At 40.6% G+C, this 15,517-nt stretch overlaps 1 pseudogene; it reads left to right on the forward strand.

The window, feature by feature from the left end:
* The first annotated feature begins 908 nt into the window (after nucleotides 1–908).
* LOC122792711 lies at nucleotides 909–1,808 on the forward strand (annotated as a pseudogene).
* The last annotated feature ends 13,709 nt before the right edge of the window (nucleotides 1,809–15,517 follow it).

Raw genomic sequence — 15,517 nt, forward strand, 5'->3', positions numbered from 1 at the left:
ATTAGCATGGTTGATGGTGTTCATGGTTTGAAGCTGGCTGCACCTACAGTTGTGCATGTGAGGTACTCCTGTGGTAGGAGTCCCAAAGACTTATAAGATGTGTAACTATTTCTTACTGCAAGAAATCTGAACACCAGAGAGAATGGAGGGACAGGTGGCCACAGCTATGGACATTATACATGCACTGAGTAACCTAGAAGGTGGCTAGTATAACATCAGGTTGTAACAAGTCAGCGTAGCAGCAAGATGTACAGGCCATCAAGTAACTTTGTCAGTACCTACACGACAGTGGACACCATGTAGTTGTATATTATCAAAACAACACAACTGTGTGAGGAGCAGAACAGAAATATAGAGCAGAATTCTGGACATCCTGTAAAACATGTACAGTCAGAGATGAGAAGTCTGTAACCTATGTGAGGTGTTACAGCATGTACCCCAGTCACAGCATACCTCCAACTACTTACAGCAAGAAATATGGACAAAGCCATGAACAAGTGTGGGACAAAGGCCCACATATGAGGAGAAGGATCATCTAGTGGCCAGACAAATGTAGACAGTGCAGGGAATAACAGGTCATCCAGTAGCATAGGTTCCCTGCCGTGGATGGAATCAGTAAATCAACTTACTGTTATCAGTTCCTAGCATCAGTCTATAATGATTTGCCAAGGATGTACCAGAAAATCACAATGCTATGTAAAGCATGCCAGACATATTATGCAAAACCCTGTACAGTTGATTACAGTCTGTACACACCCTAGGTATGATTCAGATATTATGTGCAGCACACAGCCGGGAATATGTAACGTGACAAGGGTTAATGTGGTCATTTTGTAGTTTGCCTGATCATATTACATGAACCTACATGCAGATATCTGATTTCACTTTAATGCATGTTTTGGGGAATGATGAAGAACTCCCCTTCACTGCTGTGGGGTCATGATCCTATTTTCTCTGCCTATGCTAAGCTGTGCATTAAAGGCATACTAGAGATAAAGGAGTCCAAGCATATCCCAGGTATATTCTTTTACAGTGGATATCTTGGTAACTGTGGTTCTGACCCAGGAAAAAGATATTTTTTATACTTATGGAGTGGATGATGGCATAGGAGTTATAAGCTGTACTTGCTGGAAGAACATAAGTCCAAATGAGGGTCTGCCATCAGGCATCAGTGCCTATCAGGCTGTATCTGGAGGTCTCAACATTGCAGAGCAGCTGAGGAAGCTGCAGGAGCATGTGCAGAAGAGTTCAAAACTGGACATTGGTGATGTTATTCAGGTCCGGGGACAAATAAAAGTCTTCCGAGGACAACAAGAAGTAGTAGCACAAATCTATAAGGTCAAGAAGTCAGCAATGTGTCAGTACAGACCGAGAGATTAAGTGAGAAGATCTCAGACTTTTTTCAGGAGAGCAGCGTAGAAAACTTCTACCAGCATGAGCTGGAAATTGTAGACTCCTTGACCGTCTTTGCCAGCAAGCCTTTTCTGAGTTCATCCTCATCAGTCTAGGAATACTTATAACCAGGTACAACAGGAAGACAGGTACATAGCCTGTTCTGAGAAGCCGTCTTGCTGCCGCAACAAAAGAGAGTTGTTTTCCAGAAATCTAACAGTCCAGATGAAGTATACCTAGTTACTGATAAGGACAAAGCCTTGCATAAGGTAATCCTAAACACTATGCAGGAAGACTGCAAAATGGAAAAATATAAGTTGTCCACGCAGCAGAGTAATATAAATGGCACACTAGATATTTTTAGTTGCTGGTACTGCTGTCTTTTGCCTGTCCATATGCTGGAATTGGTAACATAAAGCCATGTTGTTTAAAAGCTTTCACAAAGGAACAATGTTCTTGCTTTGTCCATATGCCCTGAAAGTTAAGATCAGAGAGAAGATGTGAAACTGTTTTCAATGGCTTGTAATTGATGTAGGCCATGAAATGGGAAACGTTTGATGAAGAAATCCTTGGAGAATTTTCCTGGGTACTTTTAGGAGAGACTTTAGATATGATGTTTGTTTATTGTAATTGACTTTTATTTTATTCTATTTATTTATTTATTTATTTATTTATTTATTTATTTAACTATCCGGTAGGTAGACTGGCCACAAGACCTTTTTCAGCCACAAACCTGTTTCAAAAGTCAGCCAAAAGTAGTTGCATGAAATCACATAGATTTTAAAGGGAATTACTTGTAGCAATAACTAAATAAAAAATATGTGAAATACAACCCAATGTAATAAAAAAGCACAGATGAATAGTCAAAAGTGTAAGACAAAGCCAAGCAGAAATAGCACAGGCAAAATGTGTTACATAATAGCATAAATAGTGGAATAAACACAAAGGCAGAGGTCTATCCTCAGGTCAATCAGTGAACTGGACAGGGTTATTGATGATAGACCACATTTTTTTTTTTAGTAACAAGAAATCTCTTAAAAGACAACTTTGTTATAAAATAAGGAACAACAGATGCTTAATACAATCTCAAAGAATTGGCACATTCCCATGCAGGAACTGCATGGCATGTAGCTATCTGTATAGCAAACCTACCTTTTCACACCCACTTTGAATTTTGATATAGAAATTAATTTCTATGCAGACTGTAAAACACAGCACTTAGTTTACTTCAGTTTTTGTACTAAATGTTTCATTTTTTACATAGGGAAAACCAATAGATGCCTCAAAGAATGTGTATTAGAACATCTAAGAGATATAACTAACAAGAAGGATACTAATGCTCTAGCGAAACATGTGTTAACTGAGGACACGCAACATATATTTAATTTTATGGTGCTAGAGATTATTGAACAAAACATTAGAGGGGGTGATATAAACAACAGAGTAGAAGAAATAGAGCAGAAATGGATACTACAACTACAGGCAGATAAACCACCAGGGCTAAATGGTGTAGTTTCACTGAAACCCTTCTTGACAGCTAGGTCTCTGAAACATTTAATTTATTGGTTTAATTATATGACACATTGTTTTATTACTATTTTTTGTATACTGCTTTAAAGCTTAGAATTTTTTAAATTGTTATTAATTAATGATGTCATATAGGATGTGGTATCTGATTGGTCAGTATTAATTTAAACTGAGTTATTTTATTTGTATGAATGGAGTCTGAAGAAGCGATTAGTTGTAAATCGTGAAAGTGCTTACTCTTATGTGTTTTATTAAAACTGTTTGAATTCACCGAGCCGTGGTCAGTTTGTTGCTTTATTTTTATTTTAATTCTGCTCTGAGGTGTAAACTGGGCGTTTATCCAGTTTATGGAATTTGTTTTGCATTCTGTAGAATACCCCCTGCATTTTTGTTTTGGCTCTCTTATTCTTATAACTCTATTTTAGTAACCGCTTTAACTTTTAATTTCTTCTGCTTACTTTCCTTGTGTACTTTCTTTTCTACATACACCTGACATCTATGACACTTACCTACCCATTCTTTGCCTTGGAGTTTTTTTTTTTTGTCTTGACTCCTGGCTTTCGGAAGTGGGTGCTACCTGCTCTGTTCACCCTCCGCTTCACTCCAGGCTCACTCCATTCCCCTACCCTACTCCCATTCCCACCCACCCCAGTGTCAATTACATTTATACACCCAGATGCCACATTGCTCATTTCCTCCAACTAATTAGAGCCCAAGTACCATTACCACCTATATAGCCAGCATACAACACTTGCAATTACCACAGAATCCAGTCTTTCCTCCCACCAGTTACAGTATCACCTATATCCCGCTTTGGTTTTCTCAACACCATTTTCACACTATGTCATACAACATAAACATGGCATTCTTTTGTTCACCTCCATAGCTATTTTTCACTTACTCACTTACTTCACTTCTCTCCCCTCCTTTTACTCTTCTTACCCAGGTTCTACCACTCTATCCTTACAACCCCATCCTAATAGCAATAGCTTCTCCAACATCTCACCATCTCTATTTAACTTCCAAACCCATCTCCTAACTAGACCTAGGTACTTCACCATCAACATCAAAGTAAAACTCACCTATAATGTGCTGAATATGTCCTACTTTCCAACCTCTTACTACTTTAAGCAAACAACACACGTGCAGGTCTTCACCCAGTGTAGTGACATTCATCCCAGTCCTGGTCCAATCAACTCTCAAGCCCACACCCAAAGCTTCTATTCCCAAAACCTATTCATAACAACAGTTAATGTACATAGTATCAGTAATAAAACCACTGAGTTCCAAGCCTGCCTTTCTCTATATACCCCAGATATTGTAGCACTTACTAAAACATGGTTAAAATCACATTTATCTGATACTGAAATAATCCCCCCAGGCTGCAACATTCTTAGAAATGATCGTCTCCACAAAAAAGGTGGTGGCATTGCCTTAATCTACCATGACTCCATAACGAGCACAAAATTTTCCAAACCTGTGTCAATCTTTGGAAATACAGAACTACTACAAGCAATACTCCATATTAACAAAATAAAACAAATATGTTTTATAGTACTATATATTCTCTCAGGTCAAAATATACCCACTTTAGAAGATTTTCTCTCTTGAACAACCCAAAATATCTCAAACCAAACCATTATCCTGGGTGATACAAATATAAACTGGGAAACTCTCATCTCTAACAACCCATCTAATAGTATAAACTTGTATAGGTTTACCCAGCTCATCGCAATTCCCACACATATAGTAAATAAACAAACTGAATCTACCCTTGACTGGATTCTAGTCTCACACCCTCACAAATATACTCACACAGGAACACTCCCAAGTATCTCTAGCAACCATCTACCTGCCTTCACCCACATAACCCAAATGCAAGCAGCAAAAGCCCATCTGTATAAAACTTGCAGAACTTTTACCAATTTTACTCAAAAGGTATCTATAGACATTTTAAATGCCCACAATTGGTACCCAACTAAAATCCTACCACTGGACGAAACAGTACAGTACTTCAATAATATCTTTCTTAATACTCTCAATAGTCCTATCCCTATGTGAACAAAGAGAATTAGGCATAACCATACCGCTTGGCTAACAAAACCTACTAAACAAATTCTCATTGCTAGGACAGAGCATGGAATGAATGGCATAAAAACAGAACCCCACAAAATGAAATAAAATACAAACACTGCTAAAAAGCTAGTCTTTACTGTCAAAAGAAACTACTGCTCCACTCAACTAGACTCCCAAAACAATAATCCCAAAAAAAATCTGGAAATTTATCTCCTCACTCCTTAACCCTGGAATCCAACAAATTCCTACTTCATCCCCTGAGAAAGATCCCCTAGTAATTGCTGAGGCCTTCAATACCAACTTCATTGAAACCATTCTAAAATGTGTTAACGATATCTCTACTCAAACAAATTCTACCTCAAACAGTTCAGATAGCAACTCAAATCTCCCCTCTCCTAAGCCATACACCTCCCTTTAAATAACACCTCAGACTGTAGCTCACCCACACATACTTTTACTATACAACCAATGTCCACCTCTCTAGTGTATAAACTGTTAACTAAACTAAAGCCATGTTGCCCCTCTGCTGACAGACTTCCAGCAGAATATTTAAAACCTGCTGCAGATGCTATAACATATCCTGTTAGCATTCTCATCAGTCAGTCCATCTCCAAATCATACATTCCACAACTCTGGAAAAAAGCCATTATAACTCAGCTGCATAAAGGTGATAATGCAAGTGATCTAATTACCAGCCCATCTCTATACTCTCTCCTTTCCCTAAAATCCTAGAAAAGTGTATACACACTCAACTGCTAAAATATCTCATCAACAATAATCTACTTGCCCCTGCTCAACATGGCTTCCACCCTGCACAAACACTACCTCTGCCTTATTTTCATTCACCAATACCATTAACAAAGCCTTAGATGCTGGTCTAATAACCTCTGTTATCTTACTGGATGTAAGGCTTTCCATGCAGTATCACACCCTAATCTACTACTACAACTCAAGTCCTTAAATTGCTCCTCACACTCACTGGCTTGGTTCACCAACTATCTTTCTGACAGGAAACAATTTGTCAAATGGCAAAACAAGCAATCCAAATAGCTCTTGAACAAAACAGGAGTTCCCCACTGGTCCATCCTTGGACCGCTACTATTTAACATTTTCATCAATAACCTCCATAAAGCATCCCATCTTAGTACTCTTGTCAAATATGTAGATGATTCTACGATAATCTCCTCTCCCAACAACCTGCCAGATCTTCAATATCTAACACAAAACGTCGTTACTTTTATTGAATCCTGGCTAAATGATGCCCAAATTCTACTCAACCCCAAAAAATCAAAAGTCTTAATATTTTCATCCAAACCTTTAAATTAGGACTTCAACATTTTCTCACAAAACAATACCAAAATAGAACAAGTAAAATCATCAAACGTCTGGGCATCACAACTGATGACAAACTCTCCTTTGATAATCACATTCACATTGCAATCAAGAAAATCCATTTCAAACTTGGTAAGCTATATAGGTAAAGATGTTTAATGAACACACCCACCAAGTTAAAAATGGTGAACTCTCTTCTCCTCCCCAACCTTCTTTATGGTAGCCCCATAATCATACAACTCTCAAAAACAAATTACAATCCTGCTACTATAAAATAGCAAAGTTTCCCTACAACTTGCCAACCCAGACCCATCATTGCCTTGCCTTAAAATGTATAAACTGGTTTGACTTCTCCCACTATCTACAATACTCCCAACTAACACTCACCCACAAACTACTATAAAACCCCAACTTTTGCCCCTCTCTTTAGACCATCTTACACACATACACCCCTACATGTAATCTTAGGTCCTCAAGCAAACAGCTCCTAAGCATATCTAAGCCCAACAAACGCGCAGGACAAAGCCTCTATTCCTTCATCATTGACAAAGCTTGGAATGCATTGCCCTCTTCCATTACTCAAATAGACTCCTTAAAAGCATTCAAAACTGCAATAAAATCCCATTACCTCAGTAATCAAATATGTTTCTGCATCAACTGGCCTAAACCACCTTAAGTAGGTCACTGGCTCTGTCACTAGTCACTATCACAAAATGTCCTTTAGTTCAACCATCTATGTTATTGTTTTCTTTTTTTTTTTTGCTTTTGCTGTAGCTCTAGATTTGATATGCATGATGTTTACTTGTACTTGTAAATGATCCATGATGAACAATTGTAACTACAACTGACATTTTCTTGAACACTCAGTATATACTTGCTCGAATAATGTGACACCATGTCTTGAAATCACTCTTGGAGCTTTTCTCCCCAGGCCACCACTGAAAATGGGTTTCTGACCCAGTGAACTTTTCTGGTTAACAAATGTCAATAAATAAATAATAATAAATAAATATCAGGGAGGTGTTGGACTGTTGAATCTGGTGAAGCAGCCAATTGGCTGCAGCACACAAAATCATGGACTGGAGTACAGGTAGGTCTGGCCTGGAGTCACCTTGTAAGTACTGACAGTCACACTGGGCATGATCCTACACTTGGGTAATTTCAGCCCATGTCTGATGGCTCATATGCATAAAGAACTAAGATGCGAATATATCACTGTGCAAATAGACAGGTATGTATATGTATATGTCTATGTCTCTCCCTATCCCCCTCAGACATGATTACCCTTATCTATCAGTATATATATATATATATATATATATATATATATATATATATATATATATATATATATATATATATATATATATATATATATATATATATATATATATATATATATATATATATATATATATATATATATATATATATATATATATATATATATATATATATATATATATATATATATATATATATATATATATATACACACACATATATATATATATATATATATATATATATATATATATATATATATATATATATATATATATAAATAAAGATAACATATATATAAAGGTGTAGAGTGAGGTAGTGCTGCAGCCACTTGTGTACTAAATGTAACAGGTAGAGTGTGCAAGTAGTACTGTGAGCTGTAGTGTGTACTAGTAGGTAGGCAGGGGTTCTAATCTCACATCATCTAGTGTGTGTGTGTGTGTGTGTGTGTGTGTGTGTGTGTGTGTGTGTGTGTGTGTGTGTGTGTGTGTGTGTGTGTGTGTGTGTGTGTGTGTGTGTGTGTGTGTGTGTGCATATATGTACATATTTCCCAAACAGCAGTACAGACATCCCTATCAGGCCTGTATCTTTCCAATGGTCAATCATTTTATGCCCCTCTGACTAGCGTCCTCCACAACAGTGGCCTCCCTGTCAACAGCTGCTGATGTCATCCACCTTACCAGCAGTGGCAGACACTGTCAGAACATAAAGCTCGGTGGCACATGTAATACGTATGTAGTACAAAAGTATTAACTACTAAATAGTTAGGGTCCTAATCTCATAAAGGGCAACTGCGTGTGTGTGTGTGTGTGTGTGTGTGTGTGTGTGTGTGTGTGTGTGTGTGTGTGTAAATATACCCCCTTGCAGCAGTGTGTCTGTCTGGCCTATCTATGTGCAATATTACACATTTTAAAGCCCTGTGAGTAGCTGCTGGCCCTAAATAGCCCACATCTAACTATGCATAAATGCTATCTGCCACCACCTACATTTGTAGGTTTGGAATACACAGGTGGCAAAGGTAGGATGCATTGTCACAGGGTATGCATGCAGGATTATATTGTCTGCCCCCATTGCCCCTGACACACTGTTTTACACATACATTCCTAGGTAACCATGCATATGTACAGCTGTTCCTTGCTGATGTCATATTTCCGCTTAGCAACCATGCCATCCTGAGCGGCTGTACTGCCAGCAAGTCTCCACAGCATAGCCACTCAGACCTCTGTGACAGAAACATACAAAGTTCTGAGAGACACCTGTCAGTCTGCAACAACATCGCCAATCTAACATCATGCAACAACAGTACAAATACTTTGACGTGTACTCATGATGCACCCCAGTATAAAGCACCTGTACTATAGCAGCTGTACTATAGACACCTTGTGCATCAGACACATATTTGCATGTCACTGCATTGATGGTATTAATGGCAGGGATGTGGCACAGGTATCATCACATGCACAGGGTGTGGTGTGGGTGTGCCAGAGGCCTAGGCTGTGCCAAACAATTGACATCGTGTGTGGGAGTAATCAAGGGGTGCTGGTCAGCTGGGCCATTGAGAGGTGCCATGTGTGTCTCCTAGTGACCTGCATGTGACAGTGATGTATGAGTGTATGTGCATACACAGTCAAGCCATGTGCTAGCCCTACATGTGGGTATGTTTGACTGCTGTGGACCATACATGTCAGAATGGACAGTTTACCATCTCTGGCCACAAACACGGGAACTGGCTCTGCCAGGAGTGGCACTGGCACCACCATGTCCTGGGTCAGATGCAGTACTAGTCGCTGATGGTGACTGGTGTCTGCTGGGCCTGTGTCACTCATGGAACCACCCAGGACCATGTGCCATGGCCTGCCACATTGTGGTATGGACAACACCCTCCCATCTGGGAGGTACTGCCACTACAGGAGCATGAGTGTGCATGGCCATGTGGACTCTCAGCAGATGTTGTTGACCTACACCCATGTGTCAGATGCCCTACTCCCACTACATGTTCTAGCACAGACGATGTGTAGTCCAGGACTGACAATGTCTCAACCCACTGTCTGTACACTACATCAGTGAAGCGATGCATGGCATCACCAATGTGGTGAAGGGAGTCGCAGATGTCAGACATTTATGCATCCATGATCCTGAGCAGGCATCTGGTGTTACATTCAGAACATGCCTGTGCCTCTATGATGAACCAAAACATGCGTTGGGGTAACTCGTGATGTGACACCTGTGACAGGTAGTGGATGGGCAGCAGTCCTCCTTCAAACACTCCTGTCAATCTTCCTGTGTGGGACTTTGCCAGGTCTCTGGCTATGGCCAGTGTCTAGACTCACTGATGCCAATGTTGCCACACTCTTCTGTTCGATGCTGCCACACTCTGTCCGATATCTGTGGCCACAGGGGACTGGGTATGTGTGGGCATACTGACTGCATGCAGGAACAAAGGGGGAGGAACTGGGATGTCAACCCAAGGGACAGATTCAGCCCCCAACAACACCACCTGTGCCTCATTATGGCCACCATCGTCATCAGAGTCTGATGAGGCACTGCCATCAGGTTGTGAGGAGGACAAACTCCAACCCCCATGGTCACCTGTGAGGAGGAAGGCAAAATAAGTACATTACTACCTGCACTATTATGTATGTTGATGCACAAACACACACACACACACACACACACACACACACACACACACACACACACACACACACACACACACACACACACACACACACACACAGGTGAGGTGCCACAACTGCAGTACACATACCACATCTTATTTCTGATCCCATGCACAACACATACATAGAATCCAACATACACACACAAGACAGGCCAAGTAAAGCACATGCACTCCAGCTACGTCCGGTTAATGTTGCCACTACTGTACACCTATAATATTAGTGATATGTCAGTGTATGTGATAGACCTACACCTAAAACACAGGCACCTGTCTTCAGCATACTATTGCCCTCTGCATAGCAGACTGCATGGACCTTCTCAAAAATATGCGCAAATATGTAACAGATTCTACACATACACTACTGTGATTACCGATGCAATGCACTGCAGCTAACTCCTTCGAGTCTGAACATACAAATAGTGTACTCTGGCTAAGCATATCAGTTGTGTAGCCAGCAAAATGGCAGCCCTTAACATTGTTTGGGTATATATGAGCCATACAAAATCATTATCACACTTAACAGATACAGGACATTAGACTCTGGCTACACCTGACATACCTATGGAAAGGCGAGGGAGAGGTATTGTTAACAATAACAAATGTGGCATTGTTATAGGATAATATTTGCATATATCTACATGTACAGTAGGTACTGTGATACTGCCTACATTGCTGACATTCTGAGTATGTGTACACAGGTGTGCTTTACAAACAAACCCCCTCCCAATACAGATTGACCTGACATCCGTGTACTGGTATGCAGAGGCTGCCACAATGACTAATACAGTATTACAGTGATGCACACAGGAGGCTTACCTGGACGATCCTCTGCTGTGGAGGCTGTGGCACCCACCTCCATGATGTATGGGGAGATAGATGCTTAGGAGCTGGTGGTTGATCCCAGGTTTGTTAGGAATTCCTCTGTGGCCGAGAGTGGTTCTACTGCTGCAGGCCCCCCACTACTGGCAGCACAGTCCCTGGCCACAGCAGCGGCCCTTAGCCATGCAGCATTTACCATATCCTTTGCTCTGTGAAGGACCTGTTTATACTTTCTGTCCTGTAGCCCTACCCAGTTCAGTGCTGTGACAAGGACAGCCCACATTGCACAACTTTGCTGCCAATTTTGTGTCGAGTCCTGGAGAGTAGAATGATGTGATATAGTTGTAGACCATCCAGGATCACATCGTTTTCCCCAGCTGTAAATGGCAGGTGCCTCCATCTATACATCCGTTCTGAAAGACAAGAATAGGAGAACACATCACAGGACCACATACGTTGCTCTCTACTGTGTACACACCCTGCACATCCACATTGGCCTGCACTTTGTACTGCTACCTCCCACGTCATATCCTGCCATCTATCACCACAGTCTGTATATGGCTATCAGCAACATAGTAGCAATACCGGTTATGTCCCTGTGTGACATGATGGAGTGTGCTGAATGTCTACACTCCCATCAATGCCACCTGTAACATGATGTTCTATAACAATATAATAACAGCTATAAATTAAAAATTGTGCTATGACATAATTTATATAGATTTAACTTCAATATTTGACAGGGTCATACACATAACACTGATCAATAAATTAGTACAACTAGGTATTAATGTACTCTTGATAAGATGGATAGATGCATGGCTTGCAAATAAGACATGGCAAGTATTATACAGCAACTGGATAGGCAAAATCCTTGGTTACAGTCAGGGTGTAAAACTTTTATTAAGGAAATGTTGCAATAAAAATAATCCACATCAGCATATTGGTTTTGGCAAAGCCTTCCTCAGTGCTGGCTAAACCAATACACAGTAACCTTCAATACATTAATGTATTGTAATGTTTTACACCGTTGTTTAGTGCTGGCTGTTGGTTTTTTTTTTTTTTTTTTTGAGGATTTCACTTTTTGGCCATGCACAGTTGCCGTACTTGCATGCTTATTGGATTGTGTTACAGTCGAGGTGTCCCACGGGGCTCTGTCCTAGGCCCTTACTTGTTTAGAGTGTATTTTTCAGACCTAACTTTTTCATCTGAGGTGTTCTACAGTCTATATGCAGATGACCCGAAATTGGGTAAACCAATTACATGTTACAGATAAGGCATGTCTGCAAAATAACTTGACTAAATTGATCCATTTGGGCACAGGAGAATAATATGCTGATAAATACATCAGAAACTAAGCATATGAGATTTGGTAGGCAGAAATTGAAAGGTGAATATTTAATACAGCACACAGTGATTGAAACTGTAGACTCATTTAAGTACCTGGGTATATGGGTAGATTCAGCTATGAGTTTTTCTAATCATATCAACCAATTGGTTAATGATAGTTATAGAACTATAGGTTACATAAAAAGATTTATAAAATCTACAAAGTCAAAAATAATAAAGCCGTTGTTTGTTAGTAACATTAGACCCAAACTTGAGTATGGAGTAACAACATGAAAACCCTATAAGAAAACAGGTATATAGGGCATTTAGTGATAACTACCTCTGGGAATGTTTGGGGTTATCACAAAGTACTAGAGAATCATCAGATAACCTATGTAGAATATTCTACAGGAATGAGAAGTGTACTAATTTGTTCTCTGACAGAGTAGCTGATGCATGGAACAGACTACCAAATTACATTAAAGCAAGTGCTAGTTTAGATATTTTTAAGAACAGCCTGTCTACTTATTATGGGTCCAAGTGTTTTGATATATTGGCAAGCTAGAAGGGCATTAATGCCCATGCTTGAAATATTTGTATGTATTTGTATGTATGTCTGTATGCCACCTACTGTGTTGTGTTCCCTATGGCCGACATCCCACTACCATGTCAGACAGCCACTGTTCAACAAATAGGTGTGTGTTATTATGAGTATATGGGGATAGTCCAGCAACAGCCATGTGCCACAATGACAGACAGCAATGCAAATGTGCTGTAGGGTATCTTCCCTGTAGGTGCCCTACTACTCCAGTACACAGATGTATGCAGAATGTGTACATGTGCCTGATATATGTGGTCCCTTTGCCAGAAACATGTGGATGTCTGGCAAACAGTTGGAAAATAATTGTTGGTTGCTCTTAGACTGTCACATGCTAGAACCCTCTGTTGCTGAGGTTAGGCCTGTGTCCCCCCACTACTAATGGCTATGACCTGCAGTCCTGCTGTACAGGGTTGTAAGGTATGGCAGTCATAGCTGTCAAGCGATAAGATACAAATGTCGACAACACAGTGACCCAGTCAGTGTACACCAGGGACAGTCAGTAAAACTGGTACAATGTCTGAGCTATTCCTGTGTGACATTTACAGACTGAGAGGAACTGAATGACAGTACATCATGTGATATGCCATCTGTGTCCACCATTACTCATTGTCACTATGTCTAACACACAATCCAGTGGCATTCGTACAGGAACCAACTGTTGTAGGAGGGAGTGAGAGGGCCACAGCTGTGATCTAATTCACAGCAGGCAGAGGTGAAAGGCAAGGCTGTAGCTTTTGGACAGCAGACTATCAGCAACATGTCATTGCCAGAGTTATACTAGAGGCCTACTATTGTTATCCCTATTCCCCATAACTGCATCCTCCCATCTGCATCCCATTAGATGTGGACTTGTATTACATAACTGGTTGAGTGCTGTAATCCTTTTGTGCAGAAATCCTGAAGAAAACTGATTCAGAAATCACAGTCTGGCTTGGTAAAACAAGGTACAGACCTGTTTACCATAGGCAACTGCTTGCCTTTTGTAGATAATGCTCAATAACAGGTGATTGCATGTGCACCAATCAGTGGCTCAGCATCCAGAACAGCTGGGTTGCAATTTCATCAGCCAATGACATAGCACAACAGTGCAATATTTAAGGCCTTCATGCAAGCCTTGGCCCCTTTCCTAGGCTTTGAGATTAATATTACTGAGGTGTGGAGACTACAGCATCGCAGAGGGTAGGTACAAATACTGTCCACTGCTGGGATTTATGTGGTATGTCCACAGTTTTGATGTTATGTTTGGCCATTGTCAAATGACTTTCTGATTATGTGCCAGTTCAGTGTTAAACAATGTGGGTTGAGGTCAATAAGGGGGAAGACAAATGTGAGTGCCATATGTCATACACATCAGAATATGCATGCTGCTGCAGTAGACACTGGTCTATAAGTTGCATATTTTTGTAGGGGCAGACTGTGACACATGTCCCTGTCACTTGACCTCTGCCCCCCACCCCTTCATGTATGGGTGTGGTGTGGATCCCTTGTTCTAGGGGGTTGTGAGTTATGGTAGGTGAGTAGTGGGTAGCTGAACATACTGCTGCATATGCTGCAGGCTGCAGGTGCTGCTTTTTGCCCAGGACTCACACTGGGAAGTATGAACACATTAGAGGAAAGTAACCTGTATGTGTCAGTGAGGGAGCAGTGTCAGCTCTGTCATTACAGCAGAGTCAGGGTGAAGATACCCATAACAGTCCAGGTGAGGCATGTGCTTAAGGTACATATGTTATGTAACAGTGCCAATCGGAGAGTGTTAGGTGACATATAGGTAGCCTAGACATATTTGTGTAGTGTAGCCCTATCTACAGGCCTTTGACATGCTAAGATGGGTAGCAGTGCATGCAGTAGCAGCAACCCATTTTTGGTTAAAATTGCAGGACTCATTACTTGTTGTATTCACAAGCATGTAATTGAAGTGCAACACAATGGATTTGATCCCAGGACTGTGGGTGGCAAAATGCAAGGTTTGCTAGGGAGTTAACAGACAGAGATACTGAGTCAACCCTGCGTAGATGTATTTTCAAGATATATATGCATGTAAACAGTCTGTTACACAGGAATCACATTAGCATGTGTGTTTGGATGAATATGACGTGTGACACTGAACTGTCTGGTCACGATTTTCCCACCTAACTTTGCACTGACTTGTCAGTACTTCAGTGGACAGAAAAGGTTTTGTGACAACTGTGCCAAAAGTAGGTGGCACAACTGTGGAGATTCTGCAAAAATCTGTGCAGTTGACAGCTATACCTGCTGTCCCAGGCCTCAAGTACATACATCACTATTTATTTGGCTGTGTACTGCTTTGGTGTCTACACCACAGTTCCAAGTACACTGCCATTTTTCCCATTATATGTACAAGGAGTGTGTCACTGGCAATCAGGATATGTTTATGGAAACACCTGTGTTACTTCAGAGCTGAGTGGCCTAGTGGGCTAATGCACTAAGCTGTAGTTCACAGCGTCCTGGGTTTGAGA

This window comes from Protopterus annectens, chromosome 2.part0 (assembly GCF_019279795.1).
Source record: "Protopterus annectens isolate FY-2018-M chromosome 2.part0, PAN1.0, whole genome shotgun sequence".
NCBI lineage: Eukaryota > Metazoa > Chordata > Ceratodontiformes > Protopteridae > Protopterus > Protopterus annectens.